General features: G+C 49.7%; 1 long non-coding RNA gene across 1 annotated transcript; it reads left to right on the forward strand.

Annotated features, from left to right (window-relative positions):
- Positions 1 to 1,849: 1,849 nt before the first annotated feature.
- Positions 1,850 to 11,494, forward strand: LOC119235723 (uncharacterized). The gene is made up of 3 exons (XR_005122900.1): positions 1,850 to 2,012; positions 6,302 to 6,394; positions 11,478 to 11,494. It is a non-coding gene; the product is annotated as an uncharacterized LOC119235723 (long non-coding RNA).
- Positions 11,495 to 11,781: the final 287 nt, after the last annotated feature.

The raw sequence follows: 11,781 nt of genomic DNA on the forward strand, positions 1-11,781 counted from the left end.
TTGTATTAGTAGAAAACGAGAAACAACTCCGTTTCCAACAAAAGATTGGGTAAATCTTGTCTTGTGGACTCACAATGGACTACATGGGAGGGTTCTCAGCCTCACGTGATCGACATTTGGGGTCTGATCATTCTTTGTCGGGGGGGGTCCCCTGTGCATTATAGCCATGCACCCATCCCACCAACTGTGACAACCAGAAGTGTCTCCTGACACTGCCAAGTGTCCCTTGGGCCCCTTCCAGGAAAATCATACTTCTTAATACCCTGGGAAGTGCTTCGGCTATTGTGCTGGGTTCAAAAGGGAAAAGAACAAAATGTGTTTTCAACTATATTCACACAGAGAATAGAAAGAGTTTGGAAGGAAACTTTTTTCGATGCTAACTATAATCGCTGCTTGGTGGAAATAGAATTTTCTTTTTTTTTTTTTTTTTTTTTTTTTTTTTTTTTTTTAATTTTTTTTTTTTTAATAGAGGCATGCTTTTTTATTTATTTATTTGTTTGTTTTGTTTATACATGCACTGGGTACAGTCAGAAGCACGGGAGGGTGGGAGAATTCACCAGAGCCAGAGCGGGGAGCAGAGCAGGCAGAAGGACTGAAGTACACTGCTGAGGGGAGCAGCGGGCGGCAGGAGAGGTCTGCGCGCCATGTGGGACCCTCCTCCGGTGGCCGGGGAGCAGCCGGGGATCGAACCGGCGCTGCAGAGGCCGCGGGCAGCTTCGCAACCCAGCGCTCAACCGCTGCGCCACCTGGGAGGCCCTAGAATTTTCTTTTACTTCTTTGTTTTTGCCCTTCAACATTCATTCATTCATTCAGTAGATATTAATTGCTTGTCTACTACAAGCCAGGCATTGTCATAGGCCCTGGGGATAAAAGTACAACACAGACATTAGCATTATATAGAGCTCTGTCTTCACATAAGTTCTAGGGGGATCTAGACAATAAAAAGGAAACCTATAAAGAACAATACTCTGAGATAGTGATGGGCGCCTGGAAGACCATAAAGTAAGGGGCGGAGGGGACAGCCAGCCTGGCACTCAGTACCCACACAATGAGAATGTCTTGAATGAAGAACCCTTACAGGATCTTAAGTGAGGGAGCCAAGTTATCTGGTTTCTATTTTAAAATGATTATCGTTGAAAAATTTATTTTTGACAAGGTAGTGCATGTTTGTTCTTATAAAGAAAAACAGCTCGAAGGAAAAAATAGAAGGTAGAATAGAAAAATCACATGGGAATCAAGCAGATAGAAAGATGCTGCAGACATTTTCGTGAACATCTTTTCAAGCATCCTTTGCTCTCTCTGCCTCTCTTTATAAATATATAAAAACATTTTATGCAAGACGATTCGAACCATTCATGCTGATTTGTAGCCTGCTCTTTTCCTGCCCTTTGTAATTTTATGCTCATTGTAAACCTTCCACAGTGGGTATATATTACTTTTATAATCCGGAACATAAAAAAAAGCAAGAGACCACAAAAAGTAAAGTGAAACCCACAAATACAGGATGAGGCATCGCTGGCTGAGCTGTGAGACTGTGAAGAAAGGCTTTGGGGTTGAGCAGACCACGAGCTCAGCAGGAGTTGACGACATCATGTGGTTTCTTAGTTCAGTTCAGTTTATGTTATCAGACCATTCTCCAGCTCCCAGGATGGGCACTATGAAACAGGCTTCTTTGGGCTCAGCTCAAGGCGACTCGATGTCTATCAGTCCCCTTCTAGCGTTTGAAGCACCTGCTGTGTGCAAAACCAGCAGTGCAATGATAGCTGATGCTTAATGAGCACTTACTCTGTGCCAAGCACTGTCTTAAGACCTTGACATGCAGTGACTCATGTCATGCTCCTAACAACCCTGCGACATGGGTCCCATTATTGTTCTCATTTTACAGATGAAGAAACTAAAGCCAAGAGAGGTTAAGTACCTTGCCCGACATCACACAGCATAGAATAGCATCTTGAGAAAGACGAAGAGGAGGACCTTACGAGTCTGCCTTCAAGGAACTGGCTGTCAAAAAGGTAAATTCAACCACCTCACCTTCAGTTGACATTCACTGTGTGAATGGCCCCATGAATATACTCTCTGCTCAGCAAATTTGTATTGAGCTCTAGCTATGTGCCAAGCATGGAGCTAAGTATTGGGGAAATGGTGCTGAATAAGACAGCCCTCACAGTTCATTTACAATCGCTTGTGAGATAAACAAGCAAGTAAGTACCTGATTTAATTTGTTGTGGAAGTAAGTCCTGGGGAGGATAATGCAGAGTGAGGGCTAGAACAGACTGGTTGGGAGTCTCAGCAGAAGAGTCTTTTAGAGAAGCCTGTCAGGAAAGTCTTCTCACATAAGGCAGCTTTGGAAAAGTGATCTGAACAAAGACTTGGGAACACGGGCACTGCAGCCCAGGCATGAAGAACAGCAAGTACAAAGGCCCTGAGGCATGAGCAAGCTTAAAAAGCTAAGGACCCCAAGGAGGCGAATATGTCTGAATCTGTGTGTGTAGGAGACGGGGGCTGAGAGGCAGTCAGTACCCACCAAAGGGATTTGGCTGCCAGGTAGGATTGTACTACTTCGAGGCTGGGAAGCATGTGAGAGTTTCAAGGGTGGCCAGTAAGTTCTGATTGAAAGATTGCAGAACAGGGGGACAGCAGGGAAGGGGGGAAGCAAGAAGACAGCATGAGGTTAGTTTTGCAACTAACACAAGCTGATGAGACAGGACCAAGTGTGGGCAGATTGTGTTTGGGTGGGGGCAGAAAATACAGATTCCCACTCTCCTGTAAGTCCTGCCCTGGAGCTTGCGACACTGAAGAGAATGAAGGGTGTGGGCACTAGAGATGCCAGTGACTTGAATATGTCCCACGGGGACTGTGGCAGCCTTTGCATTTCTGCGGTATGAGATGGAAATTTGAAGCAATAAAGAGAGGGGGGAGAAAGAGACAGAAACAAGAAAGAAAGAAAAGGCAAGGAAATAATAAAATGTTACCATCTTGCAGGCGCCCGGCTGGGCGATGAAACTGCTAATGAGTCAGAGGTTCTGCAGAGCCGAGCATCTAATTCAAACCAGACAGATAAATGTCACCCCTGAACTTCTGTCCCAGAGCTGAAAATGCATCCTGGAAGCGAGGCTGGGGACAGAAGTCCCCCCTCCCATGATGTCATCCATCCAGAGCCCAGCCAGGTGCAGGCCAGGGTGGAGGGGAGAGGAAGTGGCCCCAGAACACCCCCACCTGTTCCCGGGAGCTGTCCACTTGCCTCCTCGCCAGGGAAGCATCTGGAACATCACCCAAGCCAGCACCTTACCCACACAATACCTGCTCCCCATTTCAATCAGCATCTCATGTTGGGGGATGTAGATGCTGCTAAACTTTTAGGGAGACTCCCCTCTACCTGTTTTGCCATCTTCTGAGCATTTAAAGGATTTTCATGTAGTTCATTTTTTCTGAAAGCACTTGTTCACTTGAATAATCAACAATCATTGCATTTTGATCATTATACACCGAGTTTGCTCCATTCTAACTAGTTCGACTTTTTAGTATCTCAGAAGCAGGATAGTGTAGGGATGCTGGAGGAAGGCTACCTGGGTTTGAATCCCAGGTCCACCAGTACTAGCTATGTGTTCTTGGACAAAGAATTAACCTCTCTGTGTCTCAGTTTCCCAACTTTAAAATTCAGTAAATGACAGTCTACCTTCCAAGGTAGACACACTATATGGGGAATGAGGGGGTCCAAGTCTATGGGAGGACAAAACAGCCAGGTATAAACAATCAGAGAAGGCTTCCTGGAGGAGGTGACATCCCAGTTAGGGTTTGAAGGAGACATAGGAGTTAGACAATAAAGAGGGTATGCCAGGTAGAGAGATCAGGATTTGCAAAAACTCAGAGGCACAAAATGCCAAGATGCTCTCGGAGAAATGCAAATAGAGCTGGAAGGTTGGGTGTGAGGGGACAAGGGAGCTGATGAGACTATGGAGCTCGCTCCATAGGGCAATCACAAGGGCCTTCCCAAGCCTCCCATGCCAGGCTAAGGAGCTTGGACACTACTCTGAGGTTAGTTTGAACCTTATTGTTGAGCTTCTGCGTCCTCATTTATAAAACTGGGCGTTCCCACTGCGCTGCTAGGGTGAATGAAACGATATGAGAGCTGTGCTTTGCAAAGTGGCCGCCACAGAGGAGAGGCCCACACAGGCCAGCTCTAATAAGTCTCCATCTTCTAATCTAGCAGAATTAAGATGAGACTGAAGAGCTGTGTAGACAGAGTTCTCAGCACATAATAGTTGAGCATGCTGTTAAGAATGTGAGTTCTGGGGGCCTCCCCTGGTGGTGCAGCGGTTGAGCGCTGGGCTGCAAAGCTGCCCACAGTCTCTGCAGCACAGGTTAGATCCCCGGCTGCTGGCGAGGGTCCCACATGGCGTGCAGACCTCTCCTGCCGTGCCCGCTGCTCCCCTCAGCAGTGTATTTTGTCAGTCTGCCTGTTCTATTCCCTGCTCTGGCTCTGGTGAATTCTCTCACCCTCCCACGCTTCTGACTGTACCCAGTGCTTATATAAATAACTAAATAAATCTTTTAAAAAAAAAAAAAGAATGTGAGTTCTGGACCCTCACTGTTGGGTTCCCATTCTGGATCCAATATCCAAGAAGGGGTGAGTCGCTCACCATTCTGAGCCTCCGTCTGTAAAATGGGGGCGTTGACATCACATGATGTGAGGCTGAAGAGCACATATAAATAGCTTCTGGCTTCACATCCAGTTTCAACTCCATTACCCACGAGGTTTTTTTGAATAAATAGTTTATTAGCTTCTCGGTGTTTTTGTTTTGTTTTGTTTTGTTTTGTTTTTCCCAAGAGTAGAATAAATCAAATTTAAATTTCACAGCTTTTTCAAATTGGGCAAAACTCCTTCAAGTTGTTGTGGGATAAGAAGGTCAACAGCGAGACCTCTGCTCTCTGGGTGCTCAACACTCACTGTACCTGCTCCGTGGCACTAACAAGGGCGCTAATCCTGGGCCACACACGGGCCTTCCTGCCGTCACCCTGGAGGGAGACAGAGCTTGGAGAGCATGCATGGTGCCAGCTCTTGGATGGGCACTATGAAACAGGCTTCTTTGGGCTCAGCTGGGCATTTTCCTGAGTTGAGTGCCAGGGTGGGAGGTTTCAGCCTCTCTCACCAGCCTCCCCCTCCCCCTTAGTCTCTTCAGAGCAGGTTCCTGTTTCTACCGGCTTCGAAGAACAGCAGCCTCTGCTCCAAATTTGCTACAGCAGTGCTTTGGGGTGAATGAACTGGGTGCTGATTCTCCCACATTCCCACAGAGACTGCAGTGGGGGCTGGGTGGGAACCATTACCAGTACCCTCTTTGGCAGCCCTGTGCTTTCCAGAATCAATGGAAATAGTGCTCCCATCTGGGAGGAGGGTGCTCTGGTCCAGTATCGAGGTCCCAGAGTCAGTGTTGGCCCCAGACCCATGTGTGGGTCACTCTTTACTCTGAGCTTCATTTTCCCCACCCAGAAAATGGGGACATGAGTGTGCACCCCACCTTATTGGTAGCTGTGAGGATCAGGCGAGATTATGCAACATTATAAACCTCAAAGGACAAGTTGCTGAGGGTCTCCCAGGGCCACATCCCACTAGGAAAATCAGGGCATCTGTGTTGTGAGGACAAAATGACAAGAGCTTCTTGGGTACCGAGGGCTTAGAGTCCTCACCGTTCCTCAACTTCTCTGTTCAGATGCTGTCCATTGCACCCTTTTGGTGAGGACAATGAGAATTAAGAGACAAACAGAGAAGAAAAAATGTTGTAGAGAAAATGAAGATGGGAAGGGGACAGAGGAACGGAGAGGACCCCAGGACTACTACAGGGACTGGAAAAATAATATGCCACAGAGCACAGAGGGCAGGAGAGAAAGCAGGGGCAGGAGAGACCACTGGTGAGATCAGGAGGCTGAGGCAGGACCAGAAGAGGCAAAGGAAACTGGGGAACTGGGGTGAAGGGTGAGACCCAGAACCTGAGCAGGGTTGTGAATGTAAGTCATGGGGTGAGTGACCTGGGCCCAGGCTGCTTGGCTCCTCCGCCCACGGGGCTGTGGGTTTAGGTCGAGGAGAGTTTGCACCCTCCAGACCTCACCAGAGAGACCATCTGTTCGGTTCCTGATGCCAGAGCCTCCTCTCTACCACCAAAGTGCAGTCCAGAAAGTCTAGCCTCTGTCCCCACCCAGACGCTGATCTCTATGCATACCTGGGGGCTTTCTAGAAGGTTGTAGGCAAGTAGAACCTCAATGACAGGTAGTCCAAACCCCTCTCTCTCACACTGTCCATATGAAGCTTATTCGAGACCCAGAGAAATGGAGATCTGTCCAGAAGCACAGCCCAAAGCCTGGTCCTGCAGGAGAAGTTCAGAGAACGGCTGGGGCAGAGGTGAGTGGCGGTGAGCCGGGAGGCTGGGAGGCTGGGGAGGGGCTGGGGTTGGAAAGAAGGAGGCTGGGGGAAAGGGGGGAGGGTGGGAGGGAGCGAAGATGGAGGAAGAGGGAGGCCAAATGGGGAGGGGGAGGCCTGGATTGGGGCGCATCTCTCCCCTCTGGCCAAGCCAAGTTCACATTCACAGATGTGTCCCCAGCACCTAAGAAGACCTGGCAAGAGCAGGAATTTAATAAGCATTTGTTGAATTGTTGAAAGGAGGGTTTCCAGGCCTCGAGGCATAGAGAAGCCGTGTGGTGAGCCCCCGGCCCTTGACCAAGGCAGACTGCCGGTGGGGTTGAGGTTGGCACCGGGCCATGGAAGAGGATTCCTTCCAGGGGCTGCCCCCTGAGCTTATGTGCCAATGGCCAGAGTGGGGGTCTACTGCTCAGGGTCTGGCAGGGGGAGCACCAAGGGCAGAGATCAGAACGCTGCAGACTTGGAAAAGGGGAGCCTCCCCCCCGCCAATCCAAGCCTCACTGCCCACTTCTGCATAATTACACAGGATTTGGAGTCAGGTGAACTCAGTTTGATCTCCGCTCTGAGACCTGCAAATCAGTTATCTGTCTCCCTGGGCCTCACTTTTCATATCTCTAAGTGGGTGAGCTGCCCCTGGCTGCACTGTTGAGAACATGTGCCCAGCTCAGTGCCTGCTCCCGGGAAGGCTTTGCTGTCCCTTCCTTCTTGTAGGGTTGAGAGAGTGGGCTCTGGATTCGGACACACCTGGCATTAAATCTTATTGCTGCTCATGATCTGGGGCTGTCCCCAAGGAACTTACTTCTCTTTTCTGAGCCTCAGCCTCCTCATGGTGAAATTAAGAGTATCTCAGAGGATACATTGGTCAGAGTGATGGGTGCATGGGGCAGAACCTGAGTCTGTCTCAGGAGTGCAAAAAGGAATGTATTGGAAAGCTATTGGGAACCCGCAGAATCTTCAGGAAGCTGAAAGAGCAACCTCAGGAAGTGGCTAGAAAATGAGGAATGATGGAGGACTGGGCAGCAGAGCCCAAGGCAAGGGGGGGACCCAGGTGCAGCCCGGGACGGGCAGGGCGCCAGCATTCCCTGAGCCTGCACATCCCCTGCTCAGTGGCGCGGCCGGCCTGAGTTATGTCTATCTCCTGTTATGTCTATCTCTGCTTCCTTAGTGTCCAGGGGGTGGGGCGGGGTGGACATCTGCTCTCCCACCCATCTATTTCACTAATGAGTCCCCAGGAAATATCGGGGTGCCCATGAGAAGTAACAGCGCAGGTTTGTAACAGGGTCCCTGAGAGGGGAATAAGGTGACACATCTGGATCCCCTTGTGCTTGCACCCAGATATGTGATGATTGGCCAGAACCATACAAATGTAGGGGGACTGGTAGGAAGCTAGCTGGATGGAAGGATGGATTGATGAATGGATGGGGTGGAGCCGATTGTGCATTCTTGCCAAGACCTGCTTTATGCAAAAGAGAGAGAAACATTTTACCTGGAGAGAAATCTTAGTCCAAGGCATCCTTGACCCAAATACATATCATTTATGTGCTGATTCCTATTCAGGATTAGGAAGAATTATATCTCAGATCTGTAGAATTTTAAATCAAGATGATCTCGTTGTGCTTGACACCTGGTAGATGCTGAATATAGTGAGTGAGTGGATGAAGGAATGAACAAATGGCTTATAACTGGCAAACGTGTTTCTCACTTGTTTTGTGAATTAGGAAAATTACACTCATTTATGAAATAGGAAAGTGACACCAAAGGCCACCCAGCAGAGGGTGGTGTGGAATCTAGGCCAACAGGAAGTCCAACATTCTTATCCCCACAACAGGAAGCTCCCCGGTTCGTGCTCTCAGCGAGGATGTCGCATGTAAACCAGACAGATCATTTCCAGGTCCTGGAATCTGTGTTCTCCTACCAGTGACCAGGAGACCACCGGACTGATCATTTGGTGTTTTTTGGGAGTGTATGCTTGCGTGTGCATGTGTGTGTGTGCGCGCGCACATGTGTGCACGCAAACATGAGAATGGAAAGACAAATGTGTCTTGTCAACAGCTTCCACCTCCCCGTTGTCCAGCTGTAGAACATCAGGTATGTGGGAGCCCTCCAGATAAGCTGGTTTTGACACAATGCAGATGCCTTTCTACCTCCCAGGAGGTTGTGACAGCCCCAAGTGACAGGGACAATGACATTCAACATCTGGGTACAGCTGATACGAACTCACGACTTTGCCTGGCACATGGATGAGCTTGATGAGCAGTGTCTGCTTTCATTAAACAATAACAATCCATGCAGGCCAAGCACTCTTATCAGCGCTTCTCACTTTTCAGCACTGTTGGGCTAGGAATCAAGAGGTCTGGTTCTAAAGTCAGTTCTTCATGCACTCCTTGTTTTACTCTGGATGGCCAACTTTCTAGGCCTCCGTCTTCTCATCTACAGAATGGACCCCCCCCACAGGGTTGCTGGAGAGACTGTGGATTGAGCAAGGGTCAGTGAGCTACCACAGGCCAAATCTGGCCCACCACCTGCTTCTATCAATAAAGTTTTGTTGGAACACAATTATACACACAGGTGTGAATTGTCCACGGCAGCTTTTACACTGCAACAGCAGAGTTAAATGGTTGCAATAGGCTGTAAAGCCTGCAAAGTCTAAAATATTTACTATCTATCCATTTACAGAAGTTGGCTAACTCATGCTGTTGCTCAATTACTCCCCATCTTAGTGGCAAAGACACCCTTCCTCCAAGGTGTTTGTTGGAAGTACCACTCCCAGGTCCACACCAGAACCCCAGTTCTCTAGGTCTGGGTATTTCCTTTTTGACTAGTACTTTGCCCAAGAACTACTCTAGGGCAGAAGACCTGGGTCCAAGTCCCTGCTCCACCATTTCCTATATATGTGACTGAAGGCAAGTGACTCAACCTCTCTGAGCTCTGCATCCTCATGTAAAACCAGGGATAAAAAAAATCCATCCCTAGGGCTCCTGGGGAGATTAAATAAGAATCTCTATAAAGTCCTCCATCAGGTCTGGGCATTCAATAATTGACAGTTCTTTCCCTTCCTGCATCCCTGGGCATTCTCACCTAGTTCCTGGGCAAGCTGCTTCTTCCCACTTCTCTCAGAAGCCTCTTAACTGCCCTTCAGCCCCACTGCAGCTTCTCAGGGGGAGCCCACACCCCATCTTTGCTGGCAGGTCCTGCTTCCCCAGTATTTACTTAGTGGCAGCATCAGGGGGTCTGGGCTGGCAGAACCTGGAGTCCTCGGCCTATTTCTGACACTGAAACTGCCGCCAGCCTGTGTTTACACATTTACTCTCATAATATTTGCTCTGCGTGGCCATTATTTGTCCAGGGGCTGACGTCAGATGAAGACAATCAACTCCCCACTAGAGCTTTCAAAGAGCAAGGTCAGCACCTCCTTGTCCGCCTCCGCTGTCCCATCCCTTCTCTCCTTGTCTGGGTTTTCTAAACTAATCACACTCCAGGTGGCAAATGACTTAGCAAAATGTGTTGGCACAAGCCCAGGAGAACAGGCAGATGCTGGTCCCAACCTGTCACTGACCTTCGGCTACCTTAGGCAGGTCTGGTCTCTACGTCTTCTCCCAACCCAGAATTCCATAACGCTGGGACTCCAAGAGCTCCCCAGGTTGGAAGAGTCTAGAGATCACCTGGCTGTTCTCTCCATCCTTCTCAAGCTAAAGGAAGGGCAGAGAGAATGGAAATTGTGAAAACTAGGCCACCCTTCTGTTTATCTACAACTGTGCAAATAACACAATCATTCTCTCATCAAGAAAGAAAATAAACACTGAAAAAAACTAGAAGCTCTTCAACTGGACCATCTCCTAAAGTGTGTTTCTCCCTCATAACAGATAACCTGAACCCCGAACATCTAGGGGAGTCTGAGAACAGCCCCTAACTTGAGTTTCTTCTACCCACTGCCAATTACTCTTCATGAGAGCTTGGTCAAGTGGCAGGTGATGCCACCTGCATCCCAGGCCAGCTCTCCTCAGAGGGCAGTCACAAGTCCAAGGGGAGAGGAAATTGCAAGTCAATTCAAGGACTTCAGACCCCACTGAAATGTGTTTCCATATCAAGGACATATTGTTTCATGGGAGAGCGCTGGGAAGGGGAGCCCACACTTTCAAAGGATTACAGAAAGGACTTTCATCTGAAACCCAAGAGACTGTAGAGGGATATACCAGACCCCCTTGCCTTGGCTGGAGACAGGGTGGGGTTTCATAGTTGTTGAAGGCAAGGGTGTGGAGCAGACAGACGTGGGTTTGAATCTCAGGTCTGCCCTCCCCACCCCCCTTCACCACTGCCCATGTCACCTATGTGGGTCTGGACTTGATCTACTGAAATGGGAGGATCATAATTCGTACCTCATGAGGCTGTTGTGAGGATATGTAGGAGGTGTCTAGGGAAAGTGCCTGAGCCACTCAGGTCACGGTGGGCCCTGACCAGACACAGTATCCTCCTTGAAAAGGGCCACCGAGGGTTCTTTGATAGTAATAACAAGAGATTCTCTGGCACAGAGAACACCCAAGTCCTCACAGCACTGAGCTGTCTCTCCCTCCCCACAGCATTTCCACAGCAGGCTCCTCAGGCAGACACAGCTGTCCCCATTTCACAGCTTTTGAAACGGAGGCTGGAAGGGACAAAGCAGTCTGCCCAGAGTTCACCGTGTCAGCAGCACACCTCCACCCAGCAGTGAAGGTCAGTCCCGTGCACCCTTCCCAGGGCCTGGGCCTGCTGACCTTGTGGCCCGAGAGGACCCGGCTGTGCCTGCAGGCCTCCCAGGCGCGGGCTCCGACTCAGAAGCCTCCTCTTCCTCAGTGCCCAGAGCTGCTGGCGGGAGCTCGGCAGAACTGTGGGGACAGCGCGCCCTCCAGTGGCTTCTGTGCAGCAGCCGTCAGAGCTGAGGTCCCAGAAACCGCAGTTTCACAAGACCTGAAGCCCCCAAACTGGGGCACAGAACAGGTGCACACGCCAGCTCCTGCCGTCCAGCCTCTGGGTCCTTGACAACATTCCCCCTGTGGGAGGCTCTTAGAATGACATCCTTTTAATCTAGGAAGAAACAAACAGCAGCCAAATGAGCACTTCACACAGAGAAGAGCACTGAACCCAGAGCGGAGACAGCACGTCCAGGGTCACAGCCCGACCAGGGCAGGTGGAGACTACAACCCGGATCGTCTGCCTCCCCCTTCAGCCTCAGCACCAGTTCCGGGAGTCTGGACCCACCAACCCTGTCCCCCGACTCCACAACTCACCTCTGTTCTCCTGAGCCCTGGAGCTACCAGACCCACCAAGGTAGAGGGGGACAGGTTGAGGAGGAAGAGTAACTGTGATGGGCATTCAAGCTCCTGATGGCTGTG

This window comes from Talpa occidentalis, unplaced genomic scaffold, assembly GCF_014898055.3.
Source record: "Talpa occidentalis isolate TD23 unplaced genomic scaffold, MPIMG_talOcc4v2.1 talOcc4.9, whole genome shotgun sequence".
NCBI classification, from domain to species: domain Eukaryota; kingdom Metazoa; phylum Chordata; class Mammalia; order Eulipotyphla; family Talpidae; genus Talpa; species Talpa occidentalis.